The 17,008-nt window shown below is 32.3% G+C and overlaps 1 protein-coding gene across 5 annotated transcripts in view; it reads right to left on the reverse strand.

Annotated features, from left to right (window-relative positions):
- mrj (DnaJ heat shock protein family (Hsp40) member B6 mrj) overlaps positions 1 to 17,008 on the reverse strand; it is a 290,448-nt gene that overhangs the window by 54,479 nt on the left and 218,961 nt on the right. The window contains exon 1 of one of the 5 annotated variants that reach the window (XM_075381831.1): positions 2,004 to 2,127. The exons of 3 other annotated variants lie outside the window; for them this stretch is intronic. The gene's annotated coding sequence lies outside the window, so the exon portion shown is untranslated. Of the gene's footprint in view, positions 1 to 2,003; positions 2,128 to 17,008 lie in introns of those variants that run through there. One more of the 5 variants, XM_075381833.1, reaches the window with a different exon arrangement.

Consider the following 17,008-nt stretch of genomic DNA (forward strand, 5'->3'; position numbering starts at 1 on the left):
GTAGGGAGTTTTTTAAAACCCCTACGCCAGGGGTCGGCAACCTTACGAGTAAAAAATTACAATTTACAAAATTTCAAAGTTTTTTTAAAGAGCCACAAAAGGTTTTCGAAAATAGGTTTATTAAATGACAATTTATAGGTACTTACACTTATAATTATTATTTTAACTCTAGTTTTTAAATAATAAAAGCTATAAAATAGATAAATAATAAAATAGGTAATTTAATAAATATATATTTTAATACAAAAACACTTTCGCGGTAATATCCAACAGTAGTACTTCTTGTATAATATGTATTTTAAAAATATAATACTTATTATGTTACCTATCTTTACTTCGGTTTTTTCATTATTATTATTATATATATGTACATACATAATAACTTTGAGAAGATAATTCGCTTCTAACTCTTTTACTTGAAATAACAAACTGTACGTCACAGCCAAAGCACTGGTGAAGACGCCAAATTGTATTGCGTCGAAAGCGAATTAAAACGTACATAGAAACATCCGACGACGGCGACGACGCGTGTCACGGGTGAGGGGTGCGGTGAAAAGCGAGTAGAAGAGGCAAAGCGATAGAATCGGTGTCTAATCCTCGTTAATCGATTCAGAACGATTTTTAATTTTTTTTTTTGCGAATGGAACTAAAGAGCCGCAGCTTCACATCCAAAGAGCCGCATGTGGCTCGCGAGTCGCAAGTTGCCGACCCCTGCCCTAGGCCAACAGTTTAACACCAAAAAAACTTTACGCCCTTAAACAAAAGTAGTACGAACTTTTTAACGAATTCGATATTTGAGGTAATAAAAAAGTTATAACCATATTTCGTTCTTTTCGAAAAAGACCAACCCCCACCATGGTTCGATTTTGGCCATAAAAGAACTCGACCGTGATTTTTGAGGAACAATTTAAAAGTGATTGGTGCAAAATTACGGCAGTTATTGTGTCTACAAGAAAGTAAAATATATATATATATATAAACTTTTGAACTGACGGTGGTTTTGGGGTCTGGGGGATGTGAAACGCGAAGATATGTCGTAATTTTTCGGAAGTCGAATTATGGTACCCATTACAATAGGTAGCTTTCTTATGAAATCTACCTAACAGAGAACATCACTTTGACATCGAATCAAGACTGACATGTCTCGGGGAGTGGAGATCCTTTGACGAACTTCTATGATGATTAAACTTTTATCTTAGCCTTAAACATTCCTTTACATGAATGTTTCATCGTCATCGGTTGGTTCAAGAAGATGCCGAGACAAACTTCCACACGATGTTCTTTCTGCTGTTCGTCCATCAACCGAGAAACTTTGCTGCGACTCGATGGATGTTCAATTTTTCGATCATAATATCAATGCATAGTTCTATTAAGATGCTAACCTCTTCTGCAAGTTTTCTTGACAGTCAATCGGCGATTTGCATGCACTAAAATCGTTGATTTTCTGAACGCGGCAGTCATCAGTTGAAGTCGAAGACCTTTCTGGTCGAGGGTCATTTTCGATTGACTGACGACCACCTGTAAATCGTGAAAACCATTCGTGACGATCCAGAACATCATCTCCGTAAGCTTGTTTCAAAAGTCCAAACATTTCTGTGAAAGTTTTACGCAAAATTTTACGTTATATCCTTTGCTTCCGAAAACACTTAATTAAAAGACGTTGCACTCAAATAATAATAATAATAACAGGAAAACTAAACGAGATATCAACAATCCAAGAAAATTTGGTTACAGAGAAGGTTATGCGGAACACAGTCTTGCCAATTACACGTGACTAAATATCTCCGCATTGGCGGGTAATTAAAAAAGTTCCGTTATTTTTTGAACAGACTTCGCATATATTTACTGTTACCGGTTTCAGAAAGAAAGGAACTTTATAAAATTAGGGTGTATATATAACAACTAAAAAATAAATATATATATATATATAACTAAAATAAATTATATTTTAATAAAAGAAAAATTAATAAATGAAATGTAAATTAAAAATTAAACACACGTACGAGTTGACAGCATAACATCTCTTAGCAAAACCTGATTGACTCAATTTAAGCTGCGGCGGTAAACTGTTATACAAAATCCTTTCGTAATTATCAAAAATTCCTTTTTTTGTTACATTGACAAAACGATTCAGACACTGTCGCAACATACTTTTTATCTTTTTTTTTTTTTTTTTGCGTCAGTCAACTGTAACGTACCGCTAACACATCAGCCGAAGTCAATCCTGGATAATTGCATTAAAAAAAAATTGAATTAATAAAGAAAAATTATTATAAATTAATTATAAAATATTAAATAGGGTGTAAAAAAAAAAATTATCTGGGTTTTAAAGTTATCTCTTAATTTTCATTACAATGTATCGACAGATAAAAAGAAAAAGTTAACTTCAGTTTCACCATACAAGAATTCAACGTGAGCATCTTTCGACACACAAAATACCGATAGGAAAATTCATCCCATAGTTTAATCTGAATTTCTGGAATAATGAAGAGACAATTCGGTGCCTCAAATCGGGTAGGTAGCGAAGGCACATATCTTTAAAACGAACCCAAATAAAAAAAAATACAAGGGATCAAGATCGGATGACCTTGAAGGCCATATCTTTATAAGATCCAGCAGCGGGAAAAACATTCAACCGATCCCGTACAAAGTGATGCCAGTAAGGAAGTATATTCTGACATCTATCTGTGAGAATAAATTTTATTCTGAGATTTTTTTCCCGTAGGATGGACATCATTTTAATAGCATTCGTATAGATTTTTGAATTTTATTTTCGCTTCGTCTATATCTTTTGAAAAAATTAAAATATCGTCTGTGAAAGCTAATAGAGATAAATATTCATGAATTTTAAAGTTCTGTGGCCATTTTTATGTTTATAATTATATATAAAAAAAAATTATTATACGTTATCTCCGGATATCCGTTTCCCTTCATTTTGATAAGATACAATTAATCTTATCAAAAACTTGATTAACTTTAAATTTCTAATATTTTCTCCAGATTTTTAAACACAAAAAACGAACTTCCAAATAAATTCTCTACATATTATTATTTGTTTATTGAAAATTAAGTTGAATAGTCCATATATAGGACGACAATTCTGACACCTTCTACAGATCATAAGACTTTTAATACATCTTTATTTTTACCCACAGAGTAGAAATTTTTCAACAGCCTTAATTATTAAATAAATTATTGGTTCACTTTATTCATTAATGAGATCTTCACGAATTTGGGTTAAAATTTGCAGGTCGCTTTTCGAAATAAAAAACGACATCCAAAATTACGAAACTTCGTAATATAAAGGTTAAATTAAATGGAATCAATACAGCTACGTACCCGAGTCAATAGTGTCTCAAAAAGGCAAACCTTAATCTTGAAAAAATTCACTAAAGCATATAAATAATTGGAATGGGTTCAGAAAAGTATGTAGTATAAAAGAATGCCCTAGTGAACATGAGCGAATAAATATTTTATTTATTTATTAATAAATTAAGGATAAAATAGTAGTTTTTTTTTCATAAATAGCGGTTTTATTTTTAGTCGAATGTAAAAATAAAAAGCAACAGTAAATTAGTTGGGGAAATTTCTAAGGGCGATAGCAAATTTAACAATATGCACCAAAATCAAAGTATGGTAGAACAGCTAGGATACCGGGTACTTCCTTCTTGTATACAGCATGAGTTTATTCATAATTTCTTAACTTTGCTCATAGAAGAAAATGTTCGGGAACCTTTTTATGTACTTAGTTTTTTACACTACTGATATTTTTTTTTTCATACGATTAAAAATAAACAAAAATACTGACGAAAAACTAATTCTTTTTAAATTTTAATTTTTTTTAAAAAACTACGTTTTCCCCACTAAATAAATTTGCAAAATCAATCAAATCGTTAAATATTGATAACTTTTACGTACTTTTACATAAATCTACCAAAGTTATATAAAAATATATTTTTTAAATTAATTTTTTTATAACGAACTTTTACTCATCTCATATATTACAAAAAAACACAAACATTGTACGAAATATATATTTACTATAAAACTAAATTATAAATTTATGCTACGAAATAAAACTATTTATTTGAAAAAAATGTGAAATTCTTAAAAACTTTCAGGACATGTTTTATTGGTAAAAATAATGAAACTTGACGATTTCTTACGTTATTTGAGCTGGGAAATAGAGGAGAATAGATCCAAGAACTGAAACTCCAGTAAGATTTAAGATATTCGACGTAAAACATATAATTTGGTATCGAAATAATAACATATAATTTTGGTTTTTTTTTTACGTTTGTAGTACAATAGACTGGAATAAAATGTTCAACATTTAAAAAAAATTAGAGTTCAAATACAGAGATACAAGAACAATTGATAATATTTACAGGAACCAAACAGTAACAGTAATAATTGAAGAACATATGAAAGAAGCCGTAATAAGAAAGGGAGTACGACAAGGATGTCCCCTATTCCCGTTACTTTTTAATTATTTACATAGAACTACCAGTTAATGATGTTAAACAATTTAGATTTTAGTAACAGTAGAAGGTGAAAAGATAAAGATGCTACGATTTGCTGATGATATAATAATTCTAGCTGAGAGTAAAAAAGATTTAGAAACAACAATGAATGGCATGGATGAAGTCCTACGCAAGAACTACCTCATGAAAAGAAACAAGAACAAAATGAAAGTAATGAAATGTAGTAGAAATAACAAAGATGGACCACTGAATGTGAAAATATAAGGAGAAAAGATTATGGAGGTAGAAGAATTTTGTTTTTTTGGAAGTAGAATTATTAGAGATGGACGAAGCAGGAGCGATATAAAATACCAAATAACACAGGCGAAACGAGCCTTCAGTCAAATATAATTTCTTTACATCAAAAATTAATTTAAATGTCAGGAAAATATTTTTGAAAGTATATGTTTTGAGCGTCGCTTTATATGGAAGTGAAACTTGGACGATCGGAGTATCTGAGAAGAAAAGATTAGAAGCTTTTGAAATGTGGTGCTATAGGAGAATGTTAAAAATCAGATGGGTGGATAAAGTGACAAATGAAGAGCTATTGCGGCAAATAGATGAAGAAATAAAAGCATTTGGAAAAATATAGCTAAAAGAAGAGACAGACTTATAAGGCCACACATTAAGGCATCCTGGAATAGTCGCTTTAATATTAGAGGGACAGGTAGAAGGAAAAAATTGTGTAGGCAGGCCACGTTTGAAATATGTAAAACAAATTGCTAGGGATGTAGGGGGTATACCGAAATGAAACGACTAGTACTAGATAGGGAATCTTGGAGAGCTGCATCAAACCAGTCAAATGACTCATGACAAATAAAGTACAATAGCTTTGGTAAATGACTAACAAATGCGGAAGATTTTGTAACAAAACTTGTAGAGAATTCAATTCTGAGAAAATTGATGTAATATAGCCAATAAAAACTTATGAAAATCGGTTTTTTACTTCCTTGTACGAAATAAAGGAAGTATTGTGATGGCGAAAAATTTCGGTTTTCAGATTTTAACGGAAATAACCATTTTGACCATCCCTGAATCCTTTTTGATTAGTTTCGGCGTGACGTCTGAACGTACGTATCTCGCGTAACTCAAAAAACGATTAGCCTTAAAAATTATGAAATTTTGGGTTAAGGACTGCCGTAACATCTAGTTTTGTACTTCTTTTGATTGCAATCGACTGGCCCAAAATTGTCCAAAAAAGGGCCAAAATCCAAAAAAATGGATTTTGGGCTTTTTCTTAACTGCAGTAATAAGCTCTAATTAAGAGCTTTTCAATGATATATCATAAGTGGTACTTATTTTTATTGGTTCCACAGTTATAGCTTAATAAAATATTTGGATCTTACAACGGAAGGCACATCGGTTCAAATCACCGAAAAATCACAAAAAAGATAAGACTTCGTCTCTTTTTTTTTTAACATTATTTTTTTTTATTTTAGATATATTGATTTATTAATCTCTACGCGTATTGAATAATTCAACAAAAAAATAAAAAATATCATAAGTTATTAATGAAAGAAAATTTTATATACTTTCATTTAAAAAAAATATGTACATGTAATTTAATAGGCGTACAAGGAAGTCAAGTGGTGTCCACAACAGATTTTTTATTGAAGCAAAACGAACGAAAAATGTACAGAAAATCATATTATTCTGTACCTAACGGTATTCCTCTTAATATAGCACAAAAAAACAAACTTGAAATGTTAAATGATAACATAAGTTACAGAAATCCGTCGAAATTCCCTCCTTCAATGTACACAGCACTCTTCCCGACGTAAAATATTTCCGCATCATCACAGTAACGTTTCGTGTAAATTCAATAGTATTTCTCGTATTTTAATGAGTAAATCTTCTTCAGCATTAACTTTTTGTCGGTATACTATTCGTTTTCATATGGTTCCAAATTAAGTAATCTAGTGGAGTTACGTCAGGTGATGTGGTGGCCAATCAAGTGGACCACTACGTCTAATACAGTTTAATAAACTACCATTCAAGCGATTTCTAGCTATTAAAGAAAAAATATGACGTTGCATTAAAGTACTTGAAAATCATTTACAATTTACGAGTAGTATTTTGTAAAGGTACATCCTCCAAAAGAGTCGGCAAACTATTTTATAAAAAATGAACGTATGTATCCAAATTCTATATTAAATTCTAAATTTAAAGTACAGGGTTATCATAAAATAATGGTGCGGTTTCAGTAATTCATAGGAAGATTGTAGGGAAATTTCTAGATGTTATATTGATATCTCTGAAAGCCTCCAACCTAAAAGTTTGTTTATCAGCAGTTGTAACCACAAGGTCAGTTATGGTATTGTTGTTGCGGTGAGTTTAGTGAGTTACTATGTTTCGGATAAACACAAAGCAAAGTATGTTTTATTGATGGCCGAATTAAAATCCGTAATTTTAGTTCGACGTGCGTTTCGACGTGAATTCGGAAGAGATCCACCGCACAAAAATAACATGACACTTTGGTTCAAACGATTCGAAAAAAACCGGATCGGTTAAGAAACAGATATCAACCGGAAGACCAAGTGTACCGGACGAAACGGTTGAACTAATTAGACGATCGGCAATTAGAACTCCTGGGAAGTCCATCCCCCCGTCGAAGCGTCGAATTAGGTATTCCAAAATCAATAGTTCACAAAGTTTTACATAAAAAACTGAAATTACACGCTTATAAAATCCAGATAGTGTAGGAATTGAAACCCGATGATGGTGTAAATCGTTACAATTTCGCTGTTGAAATGTCGGACAGAATAAGTGAAAACGAATCATTTTTAGATGATATAATTTTTACAGACGAAGCTACATTCCATGTGAATAGATGCGTTAACAGACACAATTCCACGAATATGGGGCTCTGAAAACCCACACGCAATTATTGAGAAACAACGCGATTCGCCTAAAGTTAATGTTTGGTTTGGTGTGATGAAAAATCGTGTAATAGGGCCTTTCTTCTTTGCTGAAAAATAATTAATGGAGTCGTGTATCTCGACATGTTAACCGATTATTGCTTTCCTCAGCCGGATGAACTCGAAAACATTCATCGACTTCATTTCCAACAAGACGGTGCTCCCCCGCACTTCAATGTATCGGTCACGGACGCTTTGAACGAAAAATTTGGAGCTCAATGGATAGGCCGGCAAGGACCAATACTTTGGCCTCCAAGGAGTCCAGACCTGACACCTTGCGATTTTTTCTTGCGGGGGTACAACAAAAGCGTTGTTTATACAAAAAAAAATTCGCGATCTAAACCACTTAAAAAACAGGATTAATGACAACCATTAACGAAGAAATGTTAACTAATGTTTGGAGAGAAGTTGAGTATCGTTTGGACATTTGTCGAGCGACTAAGGGCGCACATATTGAAATTTATAATAATGTAAAAAAATGTTTGAGACGACAAATTTGAAAAATAAAAATCATAAACTGTAAGTAATTCTGTTTTAATTTAAACCATGTTCAAAACCGCACCATTCTTTTAAATCTGCCAAATTAGTAAATAACTATTACTAAAATCTACAGTAAAGTTTTCATTGAAAACCAGTATATGAAATTCATCTTGTACTAGGCCTGAACTACGCCGAATATGCTAAATCAAACGATGTTCATTAACGTGATTATTTACTTGTCGTTCAATAGAAAACGAACACTTTGGAAGTGAACCTTTCGTTTGTAAATGCTGATATACCGAGGAATATTTATTAGGTACAGAAAGAATATGACCTATTTTTCGTTTGTTTTGCTTCAATAAAAAAACCGTTAAGTTTTTTATTTACTTTTTATTGGCTGTATTTACATTAATTTACTCAGAATTAAATTCTCTTAAAGTTTTTTCCGCATTTAATAATAGCCACTTAACAAAGCAATTTTAATATAAACCTAAAAAAAAAACTTGTTTTTCGACACCTAGTTTTGTGTTTTACGTCGGACATATTATTATAAACTACTGGAGTTAAAGTTATGGAAACTATTTCATCCTATTTCCCAGCTCAAATTACATAAATAACAACCAAAACTTTACTCCTTAATCTGAATCCCAAAAATTACAATAGAATTTTTTTTTATAAGAGTTGAAATACGGGCGAAATCTTTCGCTAATCGTAACTCAAAAATAAAGCGTTTTTCAAAACCTACGTTTATACGATTCTCTTTTCATTATTTTCACCAATGTCCTGTAAGTTTTTCGATTTCTTCCTTGGACACCTGTATATAATATATTCGAAAGCAATTAAAAAAAAAAAAAATAGTTGCAAAGCATAACTAAATTATATAAAAATAACTGCCGATAAGTATTAAGCTTAATTATTCGCTTCATAATAATTATAAATCGAAATTAATTATCGATTTTTAAAACAATTATGTAATTTTCGATCAATGTTATTTTAAAAAAACCGTCGTTGAAAAAAAAAATTAAACCTCAAAATTTCAAAATAGTTTCGTGAAATAAAAATCTTTACTACGGGTTAATTTATTCACAAATTTTATCTGAAATACAACAAAAATGTAATTCTATTTAAATTTATAACAAACAAACAAACAAAGCGTACCATACTAATATAATTACAAATCTATAACTCTATTACGAAAAGAAAAAAAAAATGACCTTGAGTTAGGTCGTTCAAAAAAAAAAACTACAAATATTAAAACCTACACTAGTTAAACTAGTTATGACGTCATCTATGTTGTCATGAAGAACAACACCACAGACTCTTTAAAACATAGCTTGCTTTTTTTTTGTTTAACACCCTTCCTTTTTCCTTCCATCTTTATCTTTTACTTTTCACTCGTAATTATCTAGCCATCATCTATCTTTCTCGTTCTTTCTTTATAGTATAACATACCTACACAACACACCAACCAACAATAATGCCATAAGAACATTATGTACATCCTACTATAGTAGGCATGAACCATTAAAAAACATATACTTCTACAGAAACACAGTCGATAATACAAAATACAAAAAAAAAAGATATTTTAACTCCCAACTACGTTAACGTAACAAATTATGAATTTATTTATTAAATTAAATGAATACAGATTAAAAACAAAAAATAATAGAACAATTAAAAAGAAAACTCAAAACTAAAATGCGCATTTCGACTATTTACAAATCATCTTCAATAATAAATTGTTATATTGTTCCTTATCCTTAATTAGTAGTGCAAGAGGGTCGTTCAATAATTAAAGAGAAACGGTATTTTACAAGAAATAAATTTAAAAAATTTATCTGCCAAAAAACACTGCTCTTTTAATGCAACATAATTTTTAAAGAGTGTGCGGTGACAAATTTTGTATATAGCATTTTTAATTTTTTTTAAAATTTATTTATATATATATAATGATATCCCTGAGAAAGACAAAAATCATGGGATTTCTGGTAAAGTTACCTGTTACGATCAAAAATCATTCTAGGGGGGGGGGGGATAAGATTTTTGAACAGGTCTCATTTTAATTACCTACGGTTTTTCTTTCTTTTTCCTGTTTAGCCTCCGGTAACTACCGTTTAGATAATTCTTCAGAGGATGATATGTATGAGTGTAAATGAAGTGTAGTCTTGTACATTCTCAGTTCGACCATTCCTGAGAAGTGTGGTTAATTGAAACTCAACCACCAAAGAACACCGGTATTCACGATCTACTATTTAAATCCGTGTAAAAATAACCCACTCTAGCCGGTGGGTTCTAGACTTACTGTTTATCTACAACTATATTGTAGTTTGAGTTTTAAAAAAAACTGGTTTTACTAGGACTTGAACGCTGAAACTCTCGACTTCCAAATCAGCTGATTTTAGGAAGACGCGTTCATCACTAGACCAACCCGGTGGGTTAATTACCTAGGCTGTGATATTACTTATGAAAACGATAAGAAGATATTTAGATTTCAAGTCATTTGTGGAACAATAAGACGAACACTGTATAGAAAGGTGCTGTATGAGACTCAAATGAAGTTTTATAAAGTTATGGCTGTTCCTACTCTGTTGTATGGCTCTGATGGTTGGGTCATATCAAAAAGACAGCATGGTAAAAGGGTGTACTAGACAAGATCGTTTTAGGAACGACGATATCAGGAAAGAGTTAAATGTTCAACCCTTGTGCGACACAATAGTAGAGAACAGGGAGAGGGTAATTGAAACCCAACCACCAAAGAACATCGGTATCCACGATCCAGTATTCAAATCCGTCTAAAAATAACTGAATTTACAAGGACTTGAACACTGGGACTCTCTAATTCCAAATCAAATGATTTGGGAAGATGCGTTTACCAATAGACCAACCCGGTGGGTTCAGGGTCGAAACCTATCGTCGTTTTCCTGTTTAGCCTCCGGTAACTACCTTTCAGATAATACTTCAGAGGATGATATGTATGAGTGTAAATGAAGTGTAGTCTTGTACATTCACAGTTCGAGCATTCCTGAGATTTGTAGTTAATTGAAACCCAACCACCAAAGAACACCGGTATCCACGATCTAGTATTCAAATCCTTGTAAAAATAACTGACTTTACAAGGACTTGAACGCTGGAACAACTCTCGAATTCCAAATCAGCTGATTTGGGAAGACGCGTTCAACACTAGACGAAGCCGGTGGGTTCTAGACTTACTGTTTATCTACAACTATATTGTAGTTTGAGTTTAAAAAAAAAAAATGTATTCACTGTGAAATAACACCCCGCTTCAGTTTGAATATAATTTCAAATAATAAACTGTGATTTTAGAAACCAGGAATTATCAAATTCCAAGAAAAAAAATTTACCTAAAAAAATTCCCCGTTAAAACGTTATTCCCAGATACGTTAAAACTCTACTCAGGAAAAAATTTAGAGCCAGATTTCATCTGTTCTTGATAAAAAAAAATAAATAAAATCCTTTTGACGTAAAAGGCGAAAGGAATTATGGGAGCTGGAATTCTTATCTGAATTATGAATTAATTCACCACAGAATCTTACAAAGAAGCTTGTATGTGGGAATTCCATGCCTGACCGGGATTTGAACCCGGGACCTCTGGATGAAAGGCTGACACCGATACTACTCCGTCAAGGAAATCGAAAAAGTTATGTTCTCTTACATAAGGGTTTTAACGGAATTAAAAGAAAAATTTAATATAATGTTACTTTATTTTTTGTAATAGAAGTGGAAGAAATTGAGGACAGTGAATGTATGGACGATAAATCTGAAAAAAAAAACAAATTTGATAGGCCGAATGTTACAGTAAGGATAAATCGACCAGAAGGTCTACTTTAATTCGTTTCTCTGAGATTTCGATTTTTATTATTTTTATAAAATATGAATTACAACGATCGCGGCTTTTTACACATCATGAATAAAAGAAAGAAAAACAAAATAAAATATAAAAAAAGACAAATCGATCGACAGATTAATTAAAAATAAAAATAAAGAACTCCAGTAAATCAATTAATAAAGTAAAAAATAAAAATGAAGTCAAACAAAAAACAAAATTATATAATAAACTAGCCAAAGATATTACAAGTATTATTCCGACGTGTGTGTGCGTATAAGCAAATGTTGAGGCATTGACCTGTATTGACCATCTGGGAATTATCGTCACAAGAGATCAGACGATGTCTGCCTCCTACAATGCATGATGATTATTCTCTGTCTAGAGCGCGCGCGCGCGCGTGCGTGCGTGTATACAATTAATATAAGATCTTTGTGATATCCACCATCAGTGAAGAAGTAAAACTATATACGCCAATCGTAAATAATAAAAATAAATCGTTATTCTTTTTATTTTCTTTTATCAATTTAATTGGTCGGAATTAGAACAAATAAAAATAAATAAATCGACATTAATAATTTCAAAAGACACATTAATTAACTTCATCGCCAAATTACAAAGAGGATGAACAAAAATTATTAAAAAATAAAACCAACAATTTTACAATACAAGAATATTATTATTCAATACTCTATACCAATCGAAGGCGTGGCATGGTGACCCTCCCCACCACTTAAAAGCGGGGGCGTGGCATAAAGACCACGCCTCCACTTAAATTATAATTATGTAAGTGGAGTAAGAGATCCTCCCTCAGAGCCAGACCAGTACAGTTGTGAAGTGGCATAATTTTTCCCCAAATATAATTGTATAATCAATTTCTGACTCCACAAGTTATAAAGTTAATGTCGTACAAGAAATATATACATATAAAAAATAATAAACGAATAAAAAAATTCGAGTTTGAAACTCGTAATATACATCGTCTGAATAATTAATCGGATGGAGACATTTAATTTATCCTGCTATAAACTACCGTACCAGCCTTTAATATGCTTCCGTTTATTTGAGTGAAATCTTTTCTAAAATATTTCGGATTTACATCCAATGAGAAGCCGCTGTTTTATTTTTGTAATAATAACACGTAATTTTATTTTCAAGAGTAGGAACAAAAAATTTACAAAAAAACCGGGTATATGAAATGTCGCTATACTATGGTGAAAAAAAAAAAAAAATACAATGGTAAGTTTGTATAACCAGCAGTCTCGTTAATTGAACGTAAATCACTTAGCAGAAATTTGGTTTATGCTTTATGTTTTTCTAATGGAAAGTTTATTATATTTACGGCTGAAACGAAGAGATCGTTTGTACGGCCACGCAAATCGTTGTCGATTAGAAATACATACACAACCACGATTGTAAAAATGATCCTCTCAAGATATTAGACCACTGTTTACGAAGCGGAAAAATGACACCAAGCGAAATCTTCTACAAAAGCGGATTTTCGTCCAGGTTTAATGTACAGATACCTCCATAATGTGATCCGTAACTGCTAGTTAAAAAAAATTATTCTAAATCTACATTCATCTCCCTAAATTGTAACATACTGATTCTAGTGCTTCATTTACTTTTCCAACATGAAATCCAGATCATCTTTCCAAACAACTTAACAATTCACCTCCACGGCTTTTAAGACTTCTAGATTAATCTCTGGTTATCGCCCTTTCATGTTCTTCTTCACCACTGACAACAGTCTGCTAAACTACACCGGCAAATGATCCCCTGATTCCACAGACGACCCCCCCCCCACACACACACACACAACACGAAAGAACGAACAGAAATTACCCTCCTTTTTTCTCCTCCTCCCTGTCTCCAGACAGCAAAAACGAAATCACAACCAAATTGGTACTATTGCAAGTTTCCTACTTGTTTAAAATTATTAATAACTAGCAATCCCGACAATGCTTCGCTATAGCTAGATATGAGTAATATATATATATAGATTAAATTAACGCAATTGAAAACTTGATAAAACATTAAAAAAATGAGCATTACGGCACTTCACAAAATTTAATCTGTCCCCTTTTCCCATTTTCATTTTTACCACACTGTCTTTCCCTTTCCTCTTTTCCTTTTTTATTTTTTTCTGCTATTCCGTTTCCATTTCCTTTTCCCCATCATCCCTTTTCCGATTTTTCCCTTTCTACCTCCCCCCCCCCCCGCCGTGTAAATCGGTTCAGTAGTTTTTTAGTCCAAAGCGGACACACATATCGAAAACATTGAAATGGAATCGTAAAATATTTAGTATAACGTCTGTTGCTTTTACCTTCAACAGATAGCGCTATTTTTTTTTTAAAAAAAAGCACGTTTTTACTTGTTACAGATGCGACATTTTTTTATATGGTGTAACCGTTGATCAAATCGAATTTGGAAACCGCTTCCACTGTTTGAAATTAAATTTTCAAATCTATTTAATTTATCGAGAAAAGTAGCTTTAAAGGTGCGACGATATACGGCGCGGCCTGTAATATTAATTAACCATTATCACTTTGTCATTTTAGTGTAAGCGAGATGCGACTGGCCTTCACGTGCCTCCGGATGCTTGCAAAAAATAAAAGTTAAAAATCCCTTTCCGCACACCGGAAGGTGGAGGTAGATTTCACCAGTTCTAAATAAGGGATAAAAAAATTCCCACCTGAAAGTTAAGAAAAACTTCAAATTAACTAAATACGATAATGGTTGCATGTGAAAAATGTTTTTACATGTTCAGCATAATACAAGCCCCATCTTCTTACGATTCCAGCAACAGTTTGGTCATCCCTTGCCGGAAGGATTGGTCATATCAAAACTTGATCAAGAAAAACGTTTAGAGGATTAACGATCACTTTAAACAGATTCGATACTGTGCCTATTAAGGTGTAGGTATAGTTTTTTGTCTTCAAAAATCCCATTTTTTCCACTCACACGGCCAATGGTTGGTTATATCAAAAAACTTTACGTATATAAATTTAAGGCCCTTATCCAAAGAATAGTAAGAACTTTAAACGAATTCGATATTTTACTTAATAAGAAAGTTATGGCGATATTTTTTTATCGAAAAAGCCCCCCATTGTCAGATTTTACCCATTAACGAACTCGACCGAGATTTTGGGTCATTATAATTTGAAAGTGATAAGCGAAAAATTACAGCAGTTATCGTGTCTACAAGAAAGTGAGATGTCTACAAGAAAAACGTTTGAACTGATGGTGGTTTTTGGGTCTGGGGGATGTGAAACGCAAAGATATGTCGAAATTTTCCGGAATTCGAATGGCACCCATTACAATAAGTAGCTTTCTTATGAAATCTACCTAAAAAAGATGATAAATTAATAACGGTCACCTCCTCGTGGTTTAAGCTAAGACAGAGTAAAACATTTTTTACCCGTACGAAGGACATAGGGGCCGACTATTCTAAAACCCAAACTTTCAAATCCTATGCTGCCAATCTGTTACACTGAAGAAATTACAGAACACTGATAAGCTTTTATATATTGAACAGACTGTTATTGTATTATTCTCAAAAGCATGAAGAAAATTAACACAATGGAGGGTCCTAGTTACACAGAAAGGGCGAGCGCGAATCTAGCTCTCACCGGCTAGTTTTTATTAAAAAAAAGAAAAATATATCTATTTTGACCGTATTAGAGTACCACCAATTTTACCAGAAAACTTAAATTTTCACTGTTATATTACAGTCGCTACGAGGTGGGAATCTTCTCCCCTCGGGGGGGAATCGAGATGTTGTATTACAGTCAATTATCTAGGGATTATCACCTGAGGAAAAAAACATTATATATATAAATTCATTTATTTAATCGGTGTCGATTAAGAGAAAACACCGTACAAGACAGGGAAATTACTTCTACACGCCAACACTACTACATATATTTTAAACATGTTATCAAAATCTTATAATTGTCAACACGTACTAAAACACTCACTCATATGAAGTAATTGTTGTAATTTAAAAATAAAATTAGAAAAACATTTATTTACAATAATTACAATATTTGTGGGAAATAACGAGGCGTAAATGTTACCGCATTCTTTGATTTGATCAAATTCTATAGAGATTTTTAAAATTAAACGAGATAATTTGACCGGGTTTCATTGCCTCTCCTTATTTGGAAATAAGGAGAGGCAATGAAACCTCAATATAATATTTATTTATATTATAAATTGCTATTCAAAATAATACGTATTTAAAGAAAATTAGTATAATTAATAACACTACAAAATTATCGGCGGAAATGAGAAGAAAGAAAATGAGAGAGAGAGAGAAAGACTGAAAGGGAGATGGTGGTGAGAGAGAGAGAGAGAGATAGATGTATTATAGGTTAAGAAAAATTTTACAAAAAAAAATGTCCCTATAGAAAGGTGACGTACTAAACCAATCAAAAGTATTACAGTTCAAAACTTTACCTTAATAAAAGTTAAAAAAAACAGCTTCATTTAAAAAGTTAAACCGAAAGATTCTTCTTGATTTATCCATTAAAATTAAAATGATACTGAATTAAATTATGAAAAAACTACCTCCCCTGTCACAACTTCGCCCGCGCTCTATGGTTACTTGCGTTTCCCGTCGCGGTCAGAGAATATTTAGTAGATCATAGATCGCTTCGCTCGCCCTTCCAGTTTTGTAAGACTTAAGCAGCGTGACGGAAAAACCCTACTATTGCGCTTTCAGCTTTTTTTTCAAGGCGAAAATAAAAAGTGTAGACTTTACCCTAAGCAGTGGATGTTTGCAGGAATTTTCAGAGAAACAAAAGAATGCAGTCCTCGATCGAACGAAGGAAACTTTACTAAGTGTTATACAGAGTGTCCCATATAAAACGCAACCCAAACTTATATTGGTAGGTATAGAAATAATAAAAAGGCGCATGTGTAAATGTAAATGTAATTTTCATTATTACCATCCATTACCTTACATTTAGAGTAAATGTTGGAAGTGGCCGCCATCTTCTTGAATACAAGCTTCAATTCTTTTTACAGCGTTTCTTGCAACTTTTTTCAAAGTTTGTGGCTGGATATTTAATACAGCTTGTTCAATATTGACTTTCGATCGTTCAAGTGTTCGTGGTTTGACGATGTAGGCTTTTTCTTTGAGGTAATCTCGTAGAAAAATATCCGCCGCAGTCAAATCTGGAGATCTTGGTGGCCACAAGCCTCGACCGATAAAACGATTACCAAAGAATTCCTCG

This window comes from Lycorma delicatula, chromosome 13 (genome assembly GCF_047948215.1).
Source record: "Lycorma delicatula isolate Av1 chromosome 13, ASM4794821v1, whole genome shotgun sequence".
NCBI lineage: Eukaryota > Metazoa > Arthropoda > Insecta > Hemiptera > Fulgoridae > Lycorma > Lycorma delicatula.